The sequence below is a fragment of the Anser brachyrhynchus genome (assembly GCF_964034855.1).
Source record: "Anser brachyrhynchus genome assembly, chromosome: 9".
Lineage (NCBI taxonomy): Eukaryota > Metazoa > Chordata > Aves > Anseriformes > Anatidae > Anser > Anser brachyrhynchus.
The window spans coordinates 3,195,170-3,222,892 of record NC_137703.1 but is presented as its reverse complement, the minus strand read 5'-3'; the positions used below and the strand labels follow the sequence as shown (position 1 = coordinate 3,222,892).

Below are 27,723 nucleotides of genomic sequence, written 5' to 3'. Positions count from 1 at the left end.
CAGGGCAGGTGTGAATTGAGCCATGCTATTGTGATGGACATGCTGACAAGCAAATCACTTATGACAGAAGAAAACTATTCATACTTTTTACATGAGCCAAAATAGAAAGGTTTTTCTCGTTTACCAAAAGGTAATTTCTTATACAATTGCAATGGCAGGGGCATTATTTCTCATTTAGACTGTGAAGACCTCTTCTTCATTTACGGTAAATATTTAAGCACTCTTTAAAGAGAGAGCACTTTTACTTATTAAGCCTTAAGTTGTTGTAGTTTTGTTTTTGTTTTTTAAATGATTTTTGTGAAATCAGAGATTTCGTTTGCTAAAGAAAATCAAACTGTAGATTCATTTGAAGATATTAAAAAAGTGCATGATTATAGCTTTTCTTGATAAAAAGGGAAGTGGCTATTTTGTGAATGTTTTATCAGAAGATGCTCAGCACAAAAGTCTTCCAGAAGTACCTTTATATGTAAGATGCTATTTCAGTGAGGACAATAGAGATGTGTTCACCCAAAAATCCCACAGAGGGATGAGAAAATCAGGACTCTCGCTACTCTTCAGTGATTACATTTCTTCATTCTGTGCTCAGTCATCTGGAGAAGTTAAGCTCGTCAGGCCATGGCTCTCCATCATTCACTTATTCTCCCTTTGAGCCATAGATGTAACATGTTTTCTCTTCCTCGACAAAGCTGAATTTAAAATATGTATATATATATATTTTTTTTTTCTTTTGACTGTAACAAGTGAGAGATCTAATTTCAGTATCAGCTCAAAATCTGTTCAGATACATATCCATGAGTGTCATTTCCTGGGAAATACATCCAAAACAGAAATGGGTGTGGACCTTGGGGTGTGTCAGCCTCATTGTAGGACAGAGTTTCCAAGGCTAAACTGAAGAAGGCTCTCAGGGACTTTTTTACTACAAATATCCCTATGAAATCCCTAAGAAATGTTTTGAAATGTTTTGTTGTGTAGTTTTTTATTTCTTCATACTTAAAATTCTACCAAAGTCTGCTAGAGGAGACATTATTTTCTTAGAAGAAAAAAGATTTTAGATGTATCACTGAAAGTTACTGATATTCTTCTAATTATTTATTTTTCTGAAAAAATCTCATATTTTTAATGAAAAATACAGTTTTTCCGTAGGAAAAATTTTGAAAAGTTGTATTTGAATGAAAGTTGACTGATGATTTGCACCTGTAGCATATCCTTCCACCTAGACTATGTATTTTAACTAAGAACTTCAAGTAAATTGAAGCCACTGGATGTATGAACAAACCTCAGGAGTATATACAATAAGTCTGGAGAAAGTTGACTTCTGTTTAAATTTGACTTCTCATTACCCCCTCCAGTTCTCTAAGATATTTTAGCAGCAATATCATCTTATGGTTAAAACCCAAGCAATGGTGGGACAGCACACTGCCAAGTACCCAGTCAGCGTAGCAATGAATTGACTGTTATTTGGTTACCAAGAGTTTTGACTCCAATATTTCTCCAGAAGCTTTAGGGACTTTCAAATGTGGGAAAAGTTTAATCACTAAACGTATAATAAGAAACTGTCTTTTGTACTAGGTTCATTTGTCTGAAGATGTCAGTATATAGCTAATCTCATTTCTTCTCTGACTTTAAATTCATCTGGGTTGAAACACACACTTCTGCATCCACCAGTGCTAACTGTGATTAAAATAATATTAGTTTTGTTTAAAACCAATATCAGTTTAATTTGAGTTGCCCAATTAAGAAGAAAAGGCTATGATGAACTCTCTGAGGAAACTCAACAGTTACTGACAAAACCATAGGAATGATACATCCTTAGCAAGCATGTGGCAGCATAAATCATCAAATCCTTGTTTGGCAATTAGAGGGAAAATGTGGATTAAAAAACTATTCCAGCTCACCACAATAAAAAATGTGAAGCCAAAACACTACGTCAATTTCAACATTGTTCTATTTTCAACATATCCTCAATAAAATTGGACGGTTCTGCAAGTCTTACCCATTTTTCCCCTACCAGCCCCAAAGAAAGATGTGCTTGTAATGGAAGTATTTTGCTAGAGACATACTGCAGAATGATAATAAGAAAAACACTCAATTTTACATCAATTTCTTATGCACTGAAAGAAATTTGTGCAGCTGAAGAGGCTTACTCTCTAATCTACTTGGCACTCCATGGTACACACCACGTTTGACACTGATAGTCTTCTAGATCCAAGGTGAGATCAGCCAACTTAATAATAATAATTATTGCCAGCTGGCCTCAGGTTGGCTGTCCACAGCCCTGAAGCTACCACCCTTCCTCCAGCCAGAAACTGAACTGCCACTGGTGGCAGCCAGAGCTCTTGCAGTCTCCTGACCATCCTGCCTGTCATACTGTCCTCACCCACCTTCAAATTGTGATCGAAGCCACACGATCAGCAATAGTGGGTTGCTGTGACATTGTCCGCCGGGACTATACAGAGCTAACCATGGGTGGGGGGAGTATACACTTGCTCACTTTCACCATTTATCACTGAGCTTTTACTAGTTTGCAACAATTAACCTCTTGTCCACCTCCAGACTACTAATTTTAGAGAAGGATTAGAAGAGATCATTGCCTCTAATTGATCTTTGCTGCTGGAGAGGCTGTAACCCCAGAGCCTGACAATTTTTGTAGAAAGTTCAGCCCTCAGCTGGCACAGACATAGCCCCCATTGCACTCCTCGGTGGTATGCTGCATCACACCAGACAAGGAGCTCTCCCAGAAGTCAGACTTAAAGCCATTACCTGGAAAAATCGCTCCTGTGCTTCTGTAATGTGGACCAACCCTGCTGAGATGTGAGCTTTGAACCCATGCTAAGGTGCAGAAGGTGACTGGTGCAGGAAACCTGTGTGAGAGGTACTGGTAGGAGAGCTTCTGCAGGATAACAGCAATCCTCATCAGTCTTTTCACCTTCTTAATACCAAGAATGTAATTGCATTGCAAGCATCCATCCTGTGCAGACAAGCAAACTCTGGCTGCTAGATGCTTCAAAGGCATGGGAAAGGCAAGTCACACGTCGGATGGGAAAAGCAGCAGGCACGGGGAGGGGAGGTAGCAGCTTTCCATCGCATACACCCACTGAACAGCAGGATCCTTTATCTTCCCCACCAGCCTGGTAAAACAGAGGACTAACTTTATTTTCAGACATTCTTTCCTCCCTAACACAGACTTACTATTGAAGGAAAAATTGTATTGCACACTATAGAGAACAATTTCATCAACTAATTTGCTTTTATTGCCTTCCAAGGTGCCCTAGCTAGCTGTTCAGTCTCCAAGGCAGGCATAGGGAAAGCTAAGATTGTTCTCATTACTGCCTTTCACACTGCTGAAGTTGTGGCTGACTGCAATATTCTGTTTAAGTGATAATAGTTTTGAATATTCCCCATGTTCAACAGGAAATTAATTTCATCTAGAAACTTTTTACCCAGCAACACTCAGTTGTAGATCACTTCTGAACCAAGGGGATGTTCTCCTGGATGCTGCATACATGGGCGGTGGGAAATTCAAAGCAGCACCTCGGAACAAGGGCTTGCAACGGGACCGAGCACTGACCAGACACGCTGGGCTAAAAGCTCGCTGGAGATGGAGGCAGTGAGTCCGTACCATTTTAATACCACGTTTTTTTTTTTGAAGGTTCTTACCTTTTTAATTCGCTTTCCATGGTAAGGGAAATAGGATCTGGGAATGGGACAAAGCCACTCAGAAGCAAAGGGTGCTGTGAAGGAGCAGAGGTGCTGCAGTCAGCGTGGAGGTGAGCGAGCAGCGCGCCGGGCGCCACTGCAGCGAGATGGGGTGCTCTGCTTCACACAGCAAGGCAAAGCCGGCTCTGCTTCCAAATCCAAATCATCCAGTGAAAACAAGTCAATGGATGCAGCTTCTTTTCTCTGAGAATCATTTACAGACAGCCATCAACCGAGACTCACTTAACCAAATGCATTACTGTTTTGAAAACATTTCCTAACTTGTTTATGGAGAGGACCTCCGGCTTGTGCCCCACGGCCTCTCAGCAATTTGCTTTTAATGTTCATTGTTGTTACCATTTGACTGCTCATCGAAATCCCAGAGTGGTCTGCCTACTCCCTCACGGCACAGCTGAGCATTTCAAAAGACGGAGCCAAGGACAAAATAACCTGCAATGAGTACCAGGACTCTACCAAAAACTGATGCAGAAAATACGTAAGGAAATATTCTAGGAGATTTAGAAAAAAAAAAAAAGAAAGGGAGCTGGATCTGTTATTAAGCCACTGTGAGGAACTGAAAAAGTTCTTCTATCATTTACAGAAAATATGGGGTGAATTCTCAGCTGTTTCAGATTGGGTCAGCTCCTTGCTTTGACGCCATGCTCTGCCAGCTGGCCGTCTTTCCTAGAGGAATGGCCGGTCCCCATGTTAGCAAATGGCACTGGTGGCCTTTCAAGTGGAGCCCGACAAACTGTGTCCTGTTAACGTGGTCACTCATCTGTCGACTGGGGACAAGCAGGCTGTTGCCCTGCTTCTTCCCTTCTCATTCTGCTTTGTTTGCTCTTCCAAAGAAAAATCGTGTGCTTCAGCTTTCAGGTGCACTGAAGTGTTTCTTCCAAACTACAGCTTATCAAACTGTGGGACGCCTCAGAATAAAATGTGGTATAAGATAAAGCTACAAGATGTCTTTATTGTTAAAGATGCTTTGTTTTTCCAACAACAATAGCAACAGCAAACAAACCAAAAAAAAAAAAAAAACCTAAACCACATGGCCAAATCCAAAGGCCTACCTAGTCATTTAAAGAAGAATATAACACCATGTTTTTAAGTGCTTAATTACTCTTTTCAAGATCTTTTAGTTCTCATAAACAAGCTTGTATGTCAAGGAACAAGAACTTGAACAGGATCTTAGCAAACAGAAATGAAAAGCTGAATTACCTTGTTGTCTTTCCAAACAGTATTCCAGGGTGTCCGTAACGAAACCTTTTCTGCAGGAAAAAAATCTCTAGAGGGTGAGTTCCACCAGCTCCCAGAGGGCTGAGTTTTGCGTTTAATAATGCTCTCCTAACCTGTGATTATAAGAGATCTATTTTGAGTGAACACACTTTTCAGGTTACAGAAAACAATCTGATAATCCCAATCAGAGCTTCAGTAACAACGCCACAGAAGAGGGAGGAGAAGAATGAACGTACTGATGCAGTAGACATCCAGTAAACTCAGCAAACAACCTTTGGGTGTCTACACATGAATTATTTGCTTGAGTAATTCAACATATTTCCTTAAACAGAGAGGGGCAAGGGATGATTTAGGTGTCATTTATGGAGGCAGAGTACTCCTTTGGTCTCCCTGCACCTGGGCTATCTCCTCCATGACCTGCAGATCCCAGCAAAGCAGGCACCCAAGTGACTGTTGCAGTGGAGCCCCACGTGCTCCCAGTTAACACGTCTCTCCGCAGCCACGTGAGGTTGGCAGTGCTCTTGCTTCTCCTCTTTTCACTTACAGAGAAATTAATATCTCCAAAGAAATTAATTTTGCAGGTGGAAAAATAGAACTGAAGGCTTAGTAATAATGAAACAAAGACAAAATGCAATACATTTTGTACTTCAGAGATATAACTTTTATTCTAAAATGCCAAGATATGACCTACTTTTGTGCAAACCTTCGCGAGCAATGTGTTGCTATGGTGGGTGAATTTTATTTGTCATTGGCTATTCCAAACTACAGATCTACAAGGCATTTGAAGAGCAATATCCAGCACGACCACCGTAATTGCAACTTCCAGTTACTGGGAAAGAATCACAGTTCTACACTCAGAAAAAATATCTCATCTGCCTTCATTACAGATTGATCTTCGCCTTCTATTATTGATGCAGCTGACAAGACAATCACATTAAGACTGCTCTGAAGAAGCTGACACAATGGAGCTTTCAGATATAAATTTATAAGTGTCCTGACTTGTCAGTTTTCCCATTATAAATCTTCTTTGGAAGGGGATAAGGGGAAATAGCTAGTTATAATTTAGCCATGAAAATTTAATTATCGGCTCAAATCTGCTGAATTTAGAAATGAGGTTTGGTCATAAAACGGCATGTTTGAAAGAGACTGAAACCACAAGATACTTGACATCTAAGATGCATTGGGTTTACTTATTAATAAAACAGGTAATTATTGGAACCCAAGATTAAATACTCCTTTCCTGTAAGGGTAAGGAATACAGAAAGAACATCTGAGATACATCAGCAAGGTTTCACCTCTTCCATACCTACATAAATTACTGAACTTTGATTTATGGTTAATCAAAGTAAGTAATTATGTGCAAAGCATTTTGTACTTTTTTTTTTTTTTTTTTTGGCAGTTGTGCAAAGGTCATGCCCATCCTGGGAAATCACGAAGAGACATATGATGTTCTGCCACCCTGTCTGTGGTATTCCTGGGTGCTGGGCACCTGTGGGCACACAGGAAGCCACCCTTGTCCTCCAGGTGCCTGGATGCAACCCCTTCCCCTTGGGAAGGCAGGGCCTTAACCATAGTTGTACTTTTTCAAGACCATCACAGTGATTTCAAACTACTATTAAGACAGAGAAGGCTACTGATGGATAAAAAATCAGCCCCCTCCAAACCTACAGGCAGCTCTGTGTAACTATGTCAGATGTTCTTATAAGCAGAGGATACAGAAGCATTTTGTGCTACAGAATTTGAGTAATTCAAAGCCAGGATTAAAGTGATATTACAGGCCGCCAATCGTTAATGCAAATGCCTGAGTTAGCAATTCTGGACACAGCCCTGGGCACAGACATTAGTATTCAAAGCAAGGACATCACAAACAGAGCTGCACACTAAAAATATAAAAAAGGAAAAAAAGAAAAAGACAAGAAAAAATATCACTCTGCAGACTGCAGCTGCTCAATATAGGTCATGTTTCAATTTTAATTTGAATCATCATCTTTCCAAGTCAAATTGACTAATACTAGGGTACCTTATCCAAGAGCTATGTGGTCCAATCAAAGATCAATTTAAAATGTGTTCGAAGAGATCGATTCTTCTAATTCATGGACATTAGAAGCTCTAAGCTCTGCTAGCATCGCCAAGACGTGACCAAAGCATCATTCAGCCGCAGAGACACAGACAATACTCAGTGGATGTAGATTAACTGAAATGAATTTTTATTAACTCACCTGGCAACATAAGCCAGAAATAAAGCACACAGAGCTCATTCTTCCTTGAGTATTTCACTGTGTCAGCCAGCCTTAAATTTTCCTGGCCCACTGGGATCTCCCCAGCTTTCTTTGGGTAAGGTTCCCCAGATGAAGACATGTGAAGACAGATGTTTTGAGAAATATATACACTGAAAGACACATGGATGTTTATCATCCACCTTCACAACCCCCAGATGTCTGTCTCTACAGGGCCTAAGAGCTGCCATCCCCCTTATCCCTAGGGCATCTCTTGTTTAGCTCCTCCACAGAAAAACCCAAGAACAAATGTTCAAACATTAAATATATGAATTTCAAGTGTGTTTTGATTAAAAAAAATGCAGCGTAGCAAAACCAGTACATGGACTGCATTTGGGTTCCTGAGCCATCCAATGTCCTTAGGTAAACTGTAGGTAACGAGTTTTACTCCCTCTTGCTGGATTTTATGCTGAAATATAACCTCTGTCTAAAAGGGAACTGGTCCTGACTTTCTTCAGGGTGTTGTTTTTTTGTTGTTGTTTTGTTTTGTTTTTTGTTTTTTTTTCAGGTATCTCAGAGAAGAACTCAGCATAACTGTTCTGCTAAATTCATACATTCAGATTTGGGAAGCTGGACCAACCTTTTCCCCTTCGTTGTTGGTTTTGCCACACCATTAGTTTTAATTGGCAATATTAGTAGCAGAGGCATGCAGCTCAGTCCTTGCTGCTGCCTGTTTGCTCCTGCTGATGCCAACATCAGATTCCTCTGAGTCAAGTCAGTCTTCTTATTTTCAGGCTCACATTTTTCAACCCCATCAAAACTCTTAAAAATATACTTTTGAAAGCTCAACATTTCATTTCAGGTATATACCAGCTTCATAATTTAAAAGCTGTTTCCAGAGAAAAAGTCTATTAAAAATTGGAAAACCAAACAAGAAAGGTAGTAGATACTCAAACAGAATACTGTGAGATTCCTCCGCCAGTCCTCCCATGTGGTCATGGTAAACTATTTCTGGATTTTTCATAAAACTCCATGGTTTGAGTGACCTCTGTGTGCAATTTAACACCATCAATTACCAGCCTGTGGTAAAGCAAACAGCTGCCTGGGGATTCCCAAGCCAATTAATTCTGTTATGCACAAAAGATAAGGTACTGTAGCTTATAAGTAGCACTTCCCTATTTACAGGAAGGAGAAAGCAAGATCTAACCTAAAAGTATTGTTTAATGGCTTTCCTGAAGAAGAATTTTATGTTTGGTGTATTGGAAGGTTACTTCATACTTCCAAATTAGTTGGAAGGATCTACTGTCACTGTAAGAAATTACTCTGCATATGCAGCCCCAGCTCCACTGGATATCTAAATGGTGTTATAGCAACTGAAAGAATAACACCTCATCAGCTTGAAGGACTGTAAGTGGGTATGTGAAAAAGATTCCCAAACTGGACAGTGAGTAGTTATGTGTAGTTACATGCCTGGCTGTGAAAGACGTGGAGCATCGCCTCCACCTAGCATTCTGCGCCGGGCTCTGGTGTGTTTTCCAGCATTTTCTTTCTTTCCTCACTAGAACAGAATTGTAATTGTCTATTTGTTTTGATATGTATTTTTTAATGAGTTCGATACATCGTTTTGAGTAAGCTTTGAAATACTTATATATACATATTCATATATATATATAAATATATATATATATATATGCTTATTTAAAAATCCAGCATAGTTAGTGCTTGATAATAAAACCAATAGTAATTCTTTCTGGTAAGTTATTTATCTGGGAGTTTTCTTTTTACTTTGTTTATTTTTCCACTTCAATACCTTTTGCAAATTACTTATTATCATAATTAAGATAAAGCAGTGATTGCAGAAATGCCACAGAAGAAAGTGGTTCCATGAATCTGGGCAGCACAAATCAGATTACATAAAACACAGTGTTTGAACACAGCAGTTAAGTAGCCTAGTTGATAGTGCCACGAGAGGCGATGCTAGTTCAAAACCACAGAAGCTTTAAAGCAGCTTGAGCATCTGAAATGGCTGTTAAAGACTAATGCTCTCCTACATTATACCTGCAAAATGGCAGAGCAAATCTGTCATCTAGAAAAGTGACTTTTTTGCAGCATTGCAGCTAGGAATTGAAGAAGGAAACTGAGGCATTCATTGTGGGAAGTTTTGTTTTGTTTTTAAAGTCTTTGGCAACATAGAATACACCATTTGTCTAAATATAATTTTACATGTTTTTTAACAAAATAAAATTTCTTGACTTCTAAAATATATCAGGTGATTAAATAAAGTAGTTTAATTGTCTAAATTCTTCTCTGAGATTGTTTATCTCTTGCTGAAATCGAATGGGAAAATACAAATACAGTCACTGAAGGAGCGCCAGTACATAAAGAAACACTCAAGAGATTTTCTGCATGATGGAGACACACTTGTGTGTTTACAGTGAACGTTCCTACAAAGAACCTTTTTCAGAAGTTTCTCCTGCCTATTTTACCCTCTGATTCATCTTTTGGCCAGAACTTCAACCTCCAAGCTCCCGTATCCTGAACTGGAAGTGGTTTTCCAAAACTGCATTTCTTTCCCAAGTGAGTCTTACCTGATTTCAGCTCCACGCATTTCCACGTCTTATTTTTGTGCCACTCCTTCACAAATAATGTTGATGTCCCTCTTGTGAATATGTCAGTACGGTGGGGTTATCATTCTGGATTTATGGCAAAACCAGACATAGGAGAGGTATAAGTGGGATCAGGTTCTTGAGCTAAAATAAAGAGCTCTGTTACCTTAAGAGGAAAAAATAAAATAAAAGAGATAAATACTATGCAGTGATGAAAAAAACATTTGCAGTGACTATGCTGTTTTCGGTAGTTTTTGTTTAATGAAACCCTCGTTTATACAATAGACATCAAAATGTTTAAAACAAATCTACAGAAAGCTACGCCAAGATTTGTTATCTAATGGCTGATATTCTACACCCTGAGAAAATAAAATAGCACTCAGCAAAACAAACAAGACAGCCATTTTATGAAATAGAGGAGAGCAGTTTCCTCTAATGCAGGAACCATGGATTAAATTTCCTGGCTTGCAATACACAGGAGGTCAGAAAGGATGTTTATAATGGCACTTTCTTGCTTAAAAATCTATGAAAACAACTGATTGGTCTGTCAGGTTCAGGCTATATTCTGCTCTGTTACTTTCCAGTTTGACCTCTTAATCCCATCCATCTCTGAAACAAAGTTAATATCTTCCTAAATTCATTTAAGTTCTCCTTCAAAGAATCTGAAATCAGTGAGTGTTCTTTTTTCCACTGGGTATAAGTTGGGCCTAAGGCCTCTTTATTCCAAAAATATATATGGATGTATTGAGAATATATTCCAAATGTATATTAGTCTTTATGTAAAATACTTCACTGAGTTCCCCACTCATTTACACTCTCAGTAAATTATACGAATTACGTTGTGTTTTTTTTCTTGTAGCACTAATACTAAGCATAATCCATAGTCAAAAAAAGTTTTAAATGCACCAAATTAATTTGCATTCTTGCACAAAACACCAAGTACCATGAAGAGAAAACCAACACCCAGCACAAGAGGAAAATCATAAAATCTCTCTATAAATATTACACCTTTTTAACCCAACAAAAAGCAGACTATTACAACTTTATAGTGTTGCTGCTGTTGGAGAATACATTCCATTTCATTAAAAAAAAAAAAGTTAATATTTAAAGAGTAAACATAAAGGAGAGGATCTAGATCATCTTTCACAAACGAAGTAGGGCTATAAATAAAATCAATAACAATTTTCCTCTCTTTTCCATTTTTTGTGTTTGCTGCAGAGGTCAAAGATGAACAGCAACAAACTGGTTAATAGATTCTGAGCATGAGTGACCCACCTGAGGAAAGCTGAAGCATATGTTGTGGTCCTGGGGAATGGCTGAGGTGACCGCAAAGCAGAGGAGCAGGAGACAAAATCAAATATGGCAGGATATGGTGCTTCACCCATCACGATCTGCTCTTTTACTTGGGTTTCTTGGTTATGTCCAGGCATCCAAAACAACATTTTGCTGGTGGTTTTGGAGAAAGTAAAGACATTATTACTGCCTCATATCTCATGATGACAGATTTCCCTTAAAACACAAGTGGAAGGGGCAATACCCCATGAGATGAGTTGGCTTTGTTTAACTGGGCCCCACACCTGGACCAGGAGGACACCCTTGTGTGAGCAAATGCTGAATGCAAAGATGAACCCTACCCAACAGGTGAAGACGCTGGAAATGAATGCTCCTAAAGACTTTGACTAGGTTAAAAACAGTCAGAAAGCATTGTTGAGTATCACATCTGATATTTCAGCAGGTAAACATTGCCCAGCTTAATTTTTTAAATGTTCATCTCATTTATTACTTTTAGAAAAAATGAAAACACCAATAAGTACTGTGAGGATTAGCATATCTGAAACCTAATCGTTCATGACTTGTTAGCAGATAACATTAATTCTATAAACTTTTTGTGAATTTCTAATTATCTTTTACCATTTTCCCTCATGGGAATAATAAGTATATTAGGATGTGCCATACTTTCCAATAGTCTGCATTATTTATTTATGCTATATTTATACTCTTAAATGTGTTGAGTCATTTCAAGCAATTTAGAATATTTGCAAAGTCTAATCATCTGACAGAAGCCCTGGATCAGGAAAGCACATTAATATCTTTTTTTCTGTGTTTTCAGAAGTGACTATAATGCATCTAAAAAGACAACAAAAAAAAATGTAAAAAATCCAGATGTGTAACATCTGTTCAGAATGATCTACTTTAAACTGTGAAAAGAAGTATAGCAACTAGGGCAGAATTTAAACATTCACTAAAGTACAACTGGAATGCAGTAGACTCAGCCTTCTTTAGATTAATGTTAGAGTCAAGACAATGACTTCAAAATATCTAATGGTCGACACCAGAAGTGCTCCATTTTGCGAGGATAATGAAAGCCCACATCCGAGGGTCAGGTTCAACTTCCCGAACCAGATGCTTCCTTGCAAAGCCCAGATCTTTGACACCGGAACACCTAATCTCTCATGAAATCTATATTTTCCCTGTCCTTCTCTTTTGAAAAAAAAAATAAATAAATAAAGGATGGACTAAAAGTGCTACCTGCTTGATAGGGAAGTTGAACAGAAATGCGTTATGAGTAATCCAAATTCTCCAAAGTGATGATTGCTGCTATAAATGTGACTTTCATGAGACTGTTCTCGGTGGATACGCAGCACCTGCCCCCAAGCAGCCCTTCTCACCAAGGGCTGAGGAGGAGGAGCCGGCTTCTGCCTCGCTCCCCCTGCCCCAGCCCGATGCTCACGCAGCCATCGCCCAACCCAGGGCCAACAGCACGAGCCTTTCTGAGACCAGCAACACACCACAGGGAAGAATTTGGTATTTGGGAACTGAATTCTGAAATCTATGCTAAATGCATTTGCTGTTTCTCTCTACTAGGATTCATTACTTCTGATAGGAAAATATAATTTTTATATTATTATAAATCATATTTATTTGTTATTCTACCAGTTATGCTTTGCTACTGTGCTCAGATAGAAGCAGATTGCTAATTATGTGCCACAATAAAGTTTGTAATGAATGCTATCATTAACTATTCCTTTATGTCTGATGAACTAATAAATAATTTCTTCCTCAGCCATTACAAAATCATTTTGCATAAAGACCCCTGATGCATTCCTGCTAGGGCCTCCACTTACAAGCCCCTCCAGGTAAGTATTTATTATGTATTTTTAATCATCTCTGGGACATGATGTACATTTCACAACTCAAATGTTCACGTTTTTACTATTACCAATGACATTATGTATGAAGGACTTCATCTGGCTACAGGTTTGCTTGTATTTTGTCATTAAGCTTGGGGCGCTTTTACCAGCCAAAGTGAGCACGCTTGTGTTGCTTGTCCCCTTCTCTGCCAGTTTTCCAGATGCCTCTGAGTAGGGTTCGATCCCCTCTCAGATGCTGCCAAGATGTGAAGGTCACCACCAAGCCACTAACCAGGCTGGCAGTGGCCATCACATGCAGAGGATGCTTCATGCCCTAGCCCTGCACTCCCCAGGTGCAGAGCTGCAGCTCAGAGCCCATGAACTGCCCCTATGCTATTATTGCTCACAGTGATTTTGCCTGTTATACAAAGACAAAGAGGTTTCCTGTCCCACTACTGAGCTTTCCATTGCATTTGCTTAAAAAAAGAAAAAAAAAATGACACTAATATAACAAATCCCCTGTGAGAGAACAAGAGTATCTACTTCCATTAAAATGCTTTCTCCCTGCAAGAGGGAAGATAGCGCAGCTAAAGCACCGAGTCCAGTATGAAATCAATTCTATCCGCTGTGTATAAGGAAAATGTGAAATATAAATATGAATGCTCTTCTGCTATTATAAACATTGGTTTTCTGTATGATGAGTGTTAGTCTATCTGTATTACTTCCAAAAGCTTTTTGGAGTAATGCACGTAGCACCAGCCATAACAACTTGTTCCTACAAAGGAGCAGGGCGATGCAGCACAAGCAGAGCAACTTAAGTAGCAATATTACAAATGAATTGCATCTGCAGCCCTGCTAGGAGCCACTTTTCATTTTTTTTTTTTACCTGAGCTACTTAAGTCGAAGTGTATTTCAGAACTGAGGACTGGGTAACCTAAGCACAAAATCCGTGATGATAGCAATGAAGATTATATTTATTTGCACTTGGGTAGAAGGCAAGATCCCTGGTCATGCACCAGGAAACAAGAATGTGAAGCACCGCATAACCTGTGGATATTTAAAAGGACTTTATCCCTAAAGCTTACACAACATATGAAACACCCTAATGGCAGCCACTTCTCTATTCAATTGTATTATGCACAGGTATCCTGGTTTAGCAAGCACTCCGACATAGTTTTTAATGCTGCAGCTAGCTCATGCCAATCTAGACCTATGCTCCAGACCAGAAATCCACTGATTTTCAGTCAAGCAATGATAATCAAGACAGCTCTGACTCCTAACACACAGACTTTACAGAAGCTTGTCCATTATAATGGGATAAACACCTACCACCAGTATTTCTAGGAGTCTCATGCGTTACTTGCAATGCTATCTTAGAAGGGTGTTAAGTTTTAATTAAACGACTTTCATTAAACAAATGTAGTCTGAGCAATGCTTTCATCACCGATGTGCTAATATACACATGGCATTATTTAGCTTGGGAGGAGGAGGGAAGATTCTGGAGATCCCATTCATTGTTTTAGCCATTTAGCCATTGTTTAGCCATTTTACCTGTAATAAAATCACCACGGGCTTTATCTAAATCCTACTGAAGCCACAGACAATCTGTGCATTGACCCCACTGTTTTTTGGATGAACTCCCAATTGACAGCTGCCGCAAACCTTTCACTGGCAAAGTCTCACTGAAGTTTTACTCCCTTTTGCCCAGGAGTTAAATTAAAAAAAAACAAAGCTCAGGATTACAACCCAATGCTTTAATCACTTCCAAGAGTGCTAGCAGAAAACTTCAGAGGGGAAGAGAATGAGTAAAATGACCAAAAGAAAGAGAAAGCTGGAAAGAGCTACTCAATTGAGACTGTCTTTCAGCAATGCACTATTCATACAATAAGCCTCAAAAGTAAAATCAATTTAACAGCTATTTTGTTTAGCTATATTTCCATCCCCACACAGTGTTGCCATGTACCTATATTCTGTTCCTTACCTTTCAATAATTTAATGGTCCTCACTCTTGCCTTGGGCTCATGAACCCACAGAACTTGGAGATATTTTTTATTAAAGATTCCTTGCCAGAGGCCTTTCTTAGGTTTGCAAAGGCCACACTTCCCACTAGCCAGCTTCATTATGCAGAATTCACATTCCGACTTATAACTATGAACCAAATGCTAAAGTTGGGAAGTGTATGAAATGTCATGAGATAACCCACAAATAGAGAAACCTCACTGTCAGAAGATGGGAAAGTGGCCATTAGGGAATGCAAGTGGAATGATGCTGGAGAACAGACCCCACTAGAATTATTTTAGCAATGTCTGCCCCCAAAAAAGATATTTTTGTAAAGGAAATAGATGCCGAGAAAAAAAATGGTTTATAACAGAATTCACCAATATTTAAAGCAAAAAAAAAAACCAAAAAAAAACCACCAACCAACAGAAAAACCATCACTGACATTCCGACCCAGAACTTAAGGAATGTGCTCCCCTTATTTTTCCTGCCTCCTCCACTTTTCCCTTCCTTTGTGGTGTCATTAGGCATTTACCCTGTTCCTGTAAAACAGTGTCTATTAATATAAAGAAATTACAATGTGAAACTGAAATTTGTAACTGGCATATGACACATTATAACATGGATGACCTTGTGCATATATGTACAGAGAGAGATGAATACCAAAAGAGGCTGATGTCAGGAGGGAAATGTTCTTTTCCTTTTCACTCCCATTTCCCCAACCATGAGACACCTTTCAGAAGTTGCACATCTGTCCTGACCATCCAGAACCACTAGGTTTCTCATGGCATCTTGCTGTCTTGTCAAGCTATTTGCCTTACAACCAAGGGTGATTTATTTAACTGAACAAGGAAGTTCTACACTCAAATACCAGGTACTTTCATAATTGAACTTCAATATCCACTAGTGCCCACCTCAGGGACTGGAGATGGACACTAAGCAAACCCCTCTGATCAGCCTTGCTGATGGTTCTCTCCCGCACACAGCAGAGCCAGTGATGGAAAGCGAAAAGATGTGCATTTGTGAAGATTGAAATCTTCACAAATTGAGTGTATTAAGCGTCTGTACTATTTGGCAGACCTGTGCATCAATTCTGAAATAAAACAGTGTTAACTGCTCCACAAGATTTTTGTCTCTTATAGCTTCCCACGCTCTGTGTGAATTACATGGGTAAAAAATTATGCTAGCCTTTTGGACAGTGAGCTGAACAGCAAATAAATTTGACAAGCATGGTGCCCATGCAAGACAATTTACCTGTTATATGTCATTTTAAGGAATCAAAATCTTTTGCTCTTTGGGGAGTACTTCTGAATCTCAACATTATGTATCTGATCATACCTACTGTCATGACTTCATAGCATTTTGGATATTTATTACAGTATTTCCATCTTTGTGCCATGTTGTCTCATTACTACATCATGATGCTGAACTATGATCCCTGCAGTAACTTGCTTTGCAAATGAATTCTGCTTCAGAAAACCTCTTTGTGCCAAAATACATGGATTTGGGATTCTTCCATTTTATTAGCAACGATCATTCTTCTTTTACAGCTATATGTCACCACAAACTTGCCCATTTAATGTAAATTCAGATGTAGCTCAGACATAAAGAATGACCTTAGAGTGGTGAATGTATTGCATATAAGTTAGTTATGTATATCAATATGTTTTCAGTGGGAAAACTTAATGGTCAATTTGTTTGAGAACTATGGTGATTAGTAAAATAACTGAACATAACAGCGTGTAAGTGCTCAGCTTTAGGAAAAAGTTTTTTTCTTCCCATGCATGATTGAGCACTCATAAAAACTTTATGCTCTACTTGGCATTATTCTGTGGATGATTTTTTAGCACATTACAAAATAAAGAAAGATAAAATGCTACTATTCAATCCTCTACAGCTTAAATTAGTCACTTACTATGTCTCTTTAAATAAGATAACTACATTCAGAAACTCAGTGATCTTCAAGCCTTATTAGTGAAGCATTGAAAGAAAAAAAAAAAAAACAACTTTTAGGAAAACTGTTTTGTTTGTCACTTTCCTAGTTTGAGTAGGAAAGCATCATGAAAAAACTTGTTCTTAATAATGGCAAAAAATTTAGGTAAATCAATAATTCAGATTATAGCTTGTTGATAGTGCAATAATGAATTCACGTACTGTTTGGAGCAAGCTTTCTGCTGGGCAAACAGGGTCCTCCCAGCTGTTCTCAGCCAGCTTCGGTGGCAGGAGTCAGGGAAGCCATCAGGAGGACAGGACACCCCGATATGTGGGCACTTTTAATTCCTTGCTATAAGTCTCCAGCCCCTCACACGGCAGAAAAGAGAGGAAAAGCCAGGAAAAGTGAAGTTTTCCTTTCTCTGGTGACTTTCAGAACATTTTTCATGAAACAGTGTGCTTGACTTTCTCTTAATATCACATCATCTGTTCTTTACAAGACCAGATTTTTAAATGCCTTTAATGATGCAAATAAGTGCTGGTAAGAAAAGCTGAGGCTCCGTTGAAGTCAATGGGGCTCTGCCAATTACACTAGTGGAGCGGCAGCCTCTTTGAGAAGAAAATGCCATGAAATCAGTAGAGCCTACCAGCTAAGAGTGCTGTTGGGGAAATTACAGGAACATGTTGCCTGTAAATTATTAATAAACAATAAGTAGTTGAATTACTCACCCAAACAAGTCGTGTATATTAAGAAAGAGTTTCTGCAACAAGGTCTGAATGGAGTACTTCATGATTAAATGGAGTTTAATTAATGGTACAGTTGCCTAAGAGAAAGCAAGTACTTTCCTATTATTATATTGTACCTGCAGTAGCACAACTCTAATTATTGTGTACATCTGCTATATGTTGAGGAATCACAGAGGCAAATTATTTACAGAAACACTAATAATTACTGAATTCACCTACAGATAGTCATAACAATAATTTTAAATTTAAATTTAAAATGGTTACATTCCACTGAAAAAATAAAAATAAGCTACAATATGTGATGTAGGTATAGAGGTACGAGTGATTAAAGTATTCTGCATATAAATCATTGAAAAAGTCCAGTGACTTAGAAAACTGGTTCAGGGGAAAAAAAAAAAAAGGTATAAATTTATGTGACCTGTATCATCACCGCATACTGGAAAAGAGTAGCTGAATGGATGTGAGAATGTTAATAATTATTAATAGTAAAAAAAATATTTTATATAAGAAGTTTTTAATTGAAATATGTTTCTCCATATGAACGTGTTGCTGTTACTCATCTAAGATTTTCATTTCTCGTTAGAACATTTATGTCTTTTGTAAATGGAAATGGTAAGACAATGCTCCAGTATTTCAGAGCTATACCACAACAAATTCCACTAAACTATATTCTAGGATTACACACTGGACCATCAAGTGGATTAAAAGTTTTCAAACCATGGAAATGGCACCCGTTCTATTTTTCAGTCCAACCTGTAACCACCAGGATTTCAATTTTTGAAAATTCAACCAAACAAATGCACCCACAGGAAAATAAACAAAACTAAACAAAATCAGCCAAACAAGCAAAACAACAAGAAAATAATTTTATGTGTGGGGATCTTCCAATTACTTTTCCTGTAAAATGTGAGAAATACATATAATTAAGGTTTTTTTTTCTTTTCATCCATGACCGCAAGAGTTACAACTTTGTGGGATTACACAAATGACAGTCATTGTTTACAGTTTCCATTGCTATAAGAGATTTTCTAATGAAAATGAAGATTTGCAATGCCATGCCCTGCTTTTGTTCCAGATGTATTTGGAGCACACAGGGGAGGCAGAAGCGCTCTAAGGCACCGACAGGACAGCTTAGCCCCATTTCACACTGCTTAATCACAGATTGCAAATAGCAGGGGACAAGAAATAACTCTTTTCCCATTCCTAAATATTGTGGGGTTTGTTTCTAAACATGTTGTTTTCTTTGGAGGAAATAGCTAATTTAGCATGCCTATTAAGAGAAAGGGATGAGTTTTATCCTATTTTTAATTGGGTTATAATGGGTTATAACTTTGATGGGAGCAATGTGTTTGTGGGTTTTTACTAGAGAACAATTAATTGAATTTACCATTTGCATCCTGTTTGTTATTAGACTCACTAAGCATTATTAATACCTGGACAACCGTATATAAAGAAGTCTATGAAGATAAATAACAGGGATGTATTCTACTAGCCGTTTAATTTTTGTAGTATTGGCTCATTTTCAAACGCAAGCATTCAGAAACACAGCGTATGGACAATACAGTGCTGCAGGCTCTGACATTGCTCAGTACAGCTCCGTGGTGAGGGGGTTTGTACTGAAAGAGGAGCCTGACCCTTCAGAGTCTGCCCCTATCCAACTGCCATGGCCTCCTGGAAGGTGTAAAACTACTCACTGCTTGTTGGAAAGCTGCCGTAGTCTTCTGCTAGTGCTGCACAGCCAGACGCATAAATGTTGAATAATATAGCATGAAAAATAAGTGCTTAAATTTTTGATATGGGTGGAATTAAGTTTAAATACACACAAAGAAATTTAATTATTTGAATTCTGAAGTTTCTGCTGCTCAATAAAACATGTAACTTGGAAAATAAGGTGTTTGAACAACTTTGTATATATCAAGAGCTTTAAACTTTTGTTACAGGTCAATGTAAGGTTACTACCACACAAAAGATCTATTTACCAGAAAAAGAGTGTGAGTTGTGGGAGATGAATACATTTCTCTCACCAGACAATTAGAAAAAGATAATGACTGTTCAGAAAAGCAGTGGTTTGACATCATTATTATTTAGTGTCACATCGGAGTATGTGAGAGAAGAAAAAAATCAATGCTTCTCAAGTCACATTACTGAATACTTCTATTGAATAAATGTAAAATTATTATTAAGTGACCAATTATATATATGAAGAAAGCTCATTAAGACTAAGAATATATACTTGGAATGTCTTCTACTCTTTATTTGGGTTTTATGAAAATGTACCTGCATTTGACACAAACTAATGAGTCGCACTATTTTTTCCATACATTTTAAATGTTCTAAGCACTTTATGGATTTTATGGTGCTTTACTACAAATAATACAAAATTTTAAAACATGTAATACTTTAACATTTGAAGAAGATTTTACACGTTAATGTGTAAGTTTAGTCAGGTTGAGAAGTCTTAGGAACACATTCAATGTCTTGTGAATGTTGATAAATGAATTTTAGATCAGAACAATAAGGATTTTGAAAATGAATAACTTTCTATTTAAGAGATTTATATTAAATAATCATTGTTTGGCTCCAATAATGTTTGGCTCCAGCTCCAATAATGACTCCAGAATAATCATAGCAATTGAAACACCACTTCTGCCTGATGAAACTATATCTTAATGCAAAGCAATTCTGATAACCAAGGTAAGGCGTGCTGCTCTGTTTCCAGTTATTTCTTCTTTTCACAAAGACTAGTTCTCTCCTTTTCCCTTATAACTTTACCTTCCTCTCACTAAGGCAGAGTCATGGTGAAGGGAGAGGAAATGACACTTGGTTTAACTCCAAGCAGCCCTACTTCATGGCACAATTCCTGGCATCCAGCTTCTGACTGACTGTTTTCCCAGGCAGCGACACGTCAGGTTATTAGATTCGGTGTGATTATATTGCTGGCAGATGTGGATACTCCGGTGCTCCGGATATTTACCCCTTTGCTTCACATTGTTTGCTACAATCACAGCCAAAAGCTCACACAATAAAAATACATCAGTGTAACTTGTCCACCAGCCATTCAAGCTAACAGCTTAGCTAGCAGTGATCCAGCAGCCTTCTGCTTTGATTTTTTTCCATTGTTCAGTAGTAGAGAAGTGGTGAGAAAAAATAGGACCTATTTCTCAAACTGCCTGAAGAAGCAGTCAGCAACTTTCTCTGTCCTGGATGCTCCTGACTGTCCTCACTTTTATTCCTCTGGATTTCTTCCAGAAAATAAAGAAATCCACCTGAGTGAATGCTATTAAATCTACTTATCTTTATTTCTCACATATATATATATTTATTATTTATATTTCTCATGATATATATATATACATAAACTTTCTTTCCTCCAGGTTCTAACCAAACTCCCTTTAGAGTCAGAGAAAAAAAAAAAAAACATATTAAAGGAAGTTTTAAAGTCTTAAACAACAATTAGAATGACTCTTCCATTTTCCTACTACGAACTGTCCACGTCTCTTGTAAACCTTTATGCTAATAAGCAAAAAATGTATGAGTTTTCATTTTATGTGCATTCCTGTTCTAGAAATGTTTGTAATCTTAATCTTCAGAAATTTGAAGAAAAAAAAAAAAGCTTTACCAGCTATAATTAGCAAACATACAATAGCAGTTTGACATTATATTATGAAGAAAGCAGCAGCCTCACATTTGGTAGATCAAATTATAATGTTCCTTCACACTGCTATAATTTGAAACAAAGGCCTAAAATATTATTTCATACAGACAAGACTACAGATAAGGTATAAGTATTTAAAGAAATAGTAGGATGCATACATCAGGTTCATTTTCATTTGAATGGGGATAATTCCTACTTGTTTAAAGAAAATGCAATAAATGTCACTCCACTGAGACAAGATTTCTGATCTCTGGTATAATCTAAGTATAAGTCTTAATCAAGGAGGATTATTACTGCAAATTGAATGGGCTGGGGCTTGATATATCCAAACTTCAAAGTTTAATGCCATGTCTAAAAATACTGTTAGATCTAAAACCACAAAATCTGAAAAACCACTTCTTTCTGTGCCTTGATTATTCACAATATGCACAAGCTTGAACAGAGACAATTTTGTAATCAAGACTGATATTTTCTTTCAAATGCCATATTGATCAGCACAGTAAATGACATGTTTCCAAGTACATGTAATATAGCCTTAAAGCACTGCATTTTAGCAAACACAAATGGAAAAAAAAACCTAAACATGGGGTGAAACTATAGCCTGAGATAACTCACAATAATGAATGGCCTTAATATAATAATAGCAGGGTGAAACAACTAAGAATAACTTGCAGATAAATAATATCCTTCTGGATGTGGGCTCAAAGTGCTGAGCTACTAATGTTTCAGGACTCACAAAATCCAAGAAGCCTTTTCTCACTATCATAGCAGAAAATCTGCAATTTGCAGGAACTTTAGATGCTGTAAAAGAAACCTGAACCAACATCTTCTCGACTTGTGCACAGGCAGAGGCTGCACCAGGGGCACACACATGCCAGAGTGTCTCAACGCTGAGGGTGACCATCATTAAGTTGTGAAAGGAAAAAGTACAGAAAAGGATCAATTTTCCCACTAATCCACTAGACACCCTTTAAAGAATTTTTTGTAGTTGCAGTTTGCCTTAATTTTATTTTTTATTCTGAGTAAATTTTAATTCTCTACTTCTAGGAACATGGTAGGCACTAAAAAGCTTATTGGCAATTAATCTGAATTTGATATGAATTAGCTAAATAACACTGACAATGCAAAGAATTATTCTATCAAGATCTTTGTTGTGGCTCTTAAAATCTACAGGATAGATTTACAGGTACGAACCTTTAAAATGTTTTAGCTCTTAAATATATATATATGTCTGCTCTATATTAAGCTATAGTAGAGTTACTTGTGGTATTTAATCATTCAGAATAATGTATAAAAATGGGGTTCTCCTAGGTTATTCTTTATGAACAATAATATTTGTTTTCAGATTTCTGCTTTTAACTGCTCAGGAACCTTAGAAAATCTTAGGCTATTCAGATTTCATTTGTTGTTGTTGTTGTTGTTGTATAATTAGATATTAAGTTCTAATTAAACAACAATGCTAATGCTAATTGTGTGGTGAATTATTACAGGAGAACCATGCAACTTTCACTAATTAAACACTGAGAAACAGATGCAAGATTAAATAGTGTATTTAAAGTCTAAGGAAAGCATGGAAATTTCAAGTGACAAAGAACACAGAATGAAAAGCCGTTGCATATAGCTCAAGGAAGTTATTTCTTGTCATTTCTTTTGCTGTAAAGGACAGCATGTTCATGAATATTTGCTTTATTACAACAGAAAGTGATTTTCTTTTTTTTTCCAGATTTTGTCTATCTTGCTTCTCCTGTGTTATGAAGTAAGGGTATCGTATATTTTTCCCCTTGCCTCTCCTTAACTATGCCCTTCCAGGTAGATGGGATCTCACTGGGAATAGGAGGAGAAGAGAGGTAAGATCTGTCCCTGAGTTACTCCGGCACAGACACTAGGATGGCTTACCACCCAGCAATTTTGGTGACATTAGCACAGATTTAGCACTGGGATATGAACACAGCATTAATAATATAGCAAGCATTCAACATATTTTAAGTAATAACTTAATGGTCAGGTTAATATTTTTTTTCTCCCTCACCTGCAGCTACTTAAAACAGTAAATATAACTTACAAAACACTGGGAGCTACCTATCAGCAGACGCAACAGCTGAAGTGTGAGTTATACATTCAGCAAGAATTCAGATAATTCACAGAAATAAGGGGCAATTTGACTTTCAGAATTTTCATGCTCAAGATCTCTTTGGAGAGGTAGGTTCCTCCCGCTCATAGTTTGCTTCTGATTTTAAAACTCTGAACCACCAAACTCAAATTTAACTCCAACGACAAAATAATGAGTGGAGGTATGGGGCAGAGAGCTCTGAGATGTAACTCCAAAGCAGCAGTAGCTTTGTAGATGGGATAAAATGAAATTGAGTCCACAGCTGAGTGCATAACATTGTGCCATGCTTCACAAAGAAAAATCACTGGCACTCTATTTGTTGGAGTAAAAAAAAGAGAAGAAAGAGCATTTTTTCTCCCAATTAAATTATCTCTAGAAAATATTTCCTTGCTGACAAAGTGCATGTCCTTCTAAAGAGGGAAAAAATTGTACCCACAACAAATGAGAGTCTATACAGAATGTCTGATACATAACAAATTGTCTTAATTTGACCTGGAGCAAGATAGATTTATAATAGACAATCAGCATATTCATAAAGAAGGGACTTGTATACTTTTAAGATAACTTTAAATGTCAACAAATTACAGAACAAAAGTGCTGTATGCTAAAATAAAGTCTTAGTGTAAGTCTCTTTGGTTGAACTGATATTTATTGGATGTACATTTTCTTCCTCTTAATTATGACTTGGACCCTGGAAACGCAATGATTGAACATTTGCCTAATCCTTGTAACTCCACAGTAATACTTGACAAACTTTTCTATTACTCTTGCACTGGAGGGCTGTAAACTCATGCCTTCATTCCAAGACTACCTGGTTAATAGGATGGGCCAAAAGTGCATCAATACCAACAAAACCAGCATCATGTGGGAACAGAGCCATTAATATGAAAAACAAGAAGCAATCCATCTGTGTGACACATTAGTCTGGTGCCTGCTGAAAATGAAACTGTGTGACTAAATTGAAGATTAGGTCAGGAGAGTCAGAGTCCTGGCAAGTCCTTGCATGTTAACTCTCGCTATAAACGCGGCTGTCATGCTTGACGGCCATTTAACCAGGCAGAAATCCCGAAATAAATTGGTACCCACACCATGTACTGCTCGACCTCTCCGACGGCTAATGGCCGACCTTCATAGCACACCACAAATTATCAGGAATATTCAACTGTCCTTTTTACAGTGCTGTTACAGACACCACCTCCAATCGAGATTTATGCTCTATGTACAAGAAACTGCATAAAGTTTACCTGTAAAAGGTCTACCTGCCCCGAGGCATACAGCTCAGTAACATCCCACCTTCTGTTGTTCCACACAAAGTGCTCATCAAAAGTACAGTATGGTCGAATAATTAAAAAAAAAAAAGTATTTTGTACTAAGTTTCATTTTAATTCATTTAAGCCCTCTTTCTACAGTATTGCATTTTTTTGTCATCAATATTATTTTTTTAAGTACAAAAACATCAACACAAGCTTTGAAGGCAGTGAGGTTTAGATTCAAAGGTGAAGTGTGGGGGAGAATCCAAAAATCATCAAAACCTGAATAAACTAAATTGTAAAAATTGTGGCATCCAATGTACTCCACTTGTTAGATCTTAAAAAGTATCTTTAAATTGCTTCATGATTGAAAAATACTGCCTCATTAATCAGAAGCACATCAAGCTAAGAGCACTAGTAAAGTCAGAGAGAGCAATTGCTGCTAATATTAGGAAATGTGTATTGTTTTTCAGAGTTTATTCGGGCATTAAGTAGCCAGCCAAAGATACACCCCTTTGCTCACAACATGAACGATTGCATAGGTTCAAGGCCAGGCTGGATGAGGTTTTGAGCAACCTGATTTAGTGGGAGGTGTCCCTGCCCGTGGCAGGTGGTTGGAACTGGATGAGCTTCAAGGTCCCTTCCAACCCAAACCGTTCTGTGACTCCATGACTCTATTTACTACAAAGAAAGAAATGATGAGAACACAATGCAGAGATGTGATGGATATGTTTTTATCTCTAACTCTTAATTGAAATCAGAATGAGCTTTAGGCAAGGAATTAGAGAGGACAGAAATGACCTGCAGAGGCTCAGAGGCTAAAGTATGAAGCAAGTATGAATCAAGAATACTGGTCTCAAATCCTACTTTTCATACACACACATCTGTTCGGGTTCAGAGAGGACCAAATAAGGAGCTGGTTTGCACAGTATGGCACTGCTTTAATCGGGAAACATTCGGACCAATACTCTGCTTTTTAATTTAATAGTTTGCACAATTAGTATTCTTTCTTTAGTGTGTTATCCCATGTTCTCCTTAAACAGGAAACTAGGAAGACGGAAAATTTACAAAGGGATTGGTTTATTTTATCAACAATACTTATATATGCAAATGAGCAAGCAACAAACGGAGGTCTCTTAGGACACATCCAGAACTCTTCAGTAGAGAATCGGGTATGAACAGCATATACATATTTAGTCACTCTTTTGATACACAAAAATTGCATGATATTGTTAAATATCTAAATTGGAGGTCAGCCAAACGTGAAACTGCACTTTTTGTTGTTGTTGTTTGTTTTGTCTTTTGTACAGGAATTTCTCTGAAAAGTATTTTGTTGTTGTTATTTGTTTGTTTTTAATCCTCATTGAGAACATACCTGCTACTGGTAAGAAACTTGCAGTGTCCTGCACCGCTGAGCCTCCCTGTGCTGCGGTGCCGCGTTGTACACACCAGCCGCCGAGCTGATTTAATGCACTGAAGTGCATACAAACAAGAAGAATTGTGTTTTTGCAGATTTAAATCTTTGAGTAATGCCCGTGGCTTGCTGAAAATCCTTTTTATTGAAAATTGAATGTGTCAGCTCAGTCATCACTTTAATTTGTTTTAAAAGATTTATTAGAGTTTGATGGTTTTTCTTTTGCTTGATTTTTATGTATTTTCCTGATAAAATTAAAATCATTGGAGCTTCAACTAGAGAGAAGAACTTCATCAATGTGTCAGCAAGTGAGCATGATTTTAATAAAACACTTTGGGAAAGTTTCTTACTGAAACATTTTTGAAACTTTGTACGAGGCACAAAGAATTCATGGGTACAGAGAGCTGGAAACTATAGTACTAGCAGTGCAGTGGAGCTGATCTTTAGTATTTCTTGCTTCCTATGGTACTGAATTTGAGTTCTGGATTTGTCTGCTTTGCTTTAATACCACAGAAACATATCTCTCTCCTTTGTTTCTTATGCACATACAGACACTCACTCAAAATCTTTACATTAACAATGTCTCTTGAAAATATTTGAGATAATATTGTAATACTCATCTGCGCCTTTTTCAGGAGCCTAGGAAACACTTTTGAACTGCTCATTGCATACGGCTGAAGCTGCTGCAACTGCAACATAACACCAAATAAAATCTGTGCTGGGTCTGCACAAGTCCATCCCTGGAGCCTGGAGGAGGTGATCCTGGATGCCACCAAGCTGGTGGCACTGGCTCCAGTGGTGACACCTCACTGAGCACAGGCCAGGGTGTAATATTTTTCTCCCCGTACCATTTTTTTTTATTATTATTATTTTTTTTGTGTGTGTGTGTGTGTGTAGCTTGGTGTAAGACCCTCCATTCCAGTTTGTTTATGAGCCATTGCAATATGTCCTTTATCTTCCGAATGCACTCGCCTTTGGCATGGCACACCACAACCATAACATCAATCTTTTCTGTGATACACTTCTCTTCACTTGGCACAGCAGAAAATTAGCAAAATCCCCCAGAATAACAAAGGGAACATCAATTACACAGATCAATCAAGCCTAAAAGGACAACAGAGAATTGCTCCTTTTTGATGATGATGAACTCTGAGAAATTGCATCTGGGACAATAGTTAGATATATAGAAATCTATTAATTACCCTACTGAATTTTGGGAATCTTACAGACTGCCAATCCTCCTCATCCCAGAGGCTGGTAAGCTAAATAACAAACTTAGTATGCTTGGTCTCTATATTTATAGGTATAAACAGTGCTTGGAAATATAATTTTAAAAAGTCTAAATGAATATCAGCTGAAAAATATATAAGATTTGAAGTTTTTTTTAAATAATAATAAAAATAAAACCTTAAAATCTTATTTCATGCAGCATGGAATAAGATATACCCTATTTATACGTGTTTCAAAGTATTACACTTTCCTTTGGTACTCAGCTGTAATAAGGTATAACTTCATGCACTCTCTGGGTATTACGGGAAATATAATATGCACCTGCACAAAAATTCCACTTTGATTTAGAAAAATTGTCTCCCTCATACAAATTATGCTATGCCAGCAGTAGCACTTAAAAATTAATTTAAAATATCCTACTAGCCAGTTAAAATTACTTAAAATGAACATTTGAGGTAAGTTGTATGATAGACAAATGAAAATACTAAGAGCAAACCATATC

General features: G+C 37.6%; 1 protein-coding gene across 1 annotated transcript in view; it reads right to left on the bottom strand.

Moving 5' to 3' along the window:
- The window catches only part of LOC308199620 (uncharacterized protein), a 372,210-nt gene that overhangs the window by 303,757 nt on the left and 40,730 nt on the right, over positions 1–27,723 (bottom strand). The window contains exons 2-5 of the mRNA XM_080604046.1: positions 9,737–11,200; positions 4,915–5,045; positions 3,658–3,900; positions 2,761–3,128 (exon numbers count right to left, since the gene is read on the bottom strand). The gene's annotated coding sequence lies outside the window, so the exon portion shown is untranslated. The remainder of the gene's footprint in view (positions 1–2,760; positions 3,129–3,657; positions 3,901–4,914; positions 5,046–9,736; positions 11,201–27,723) is intronic.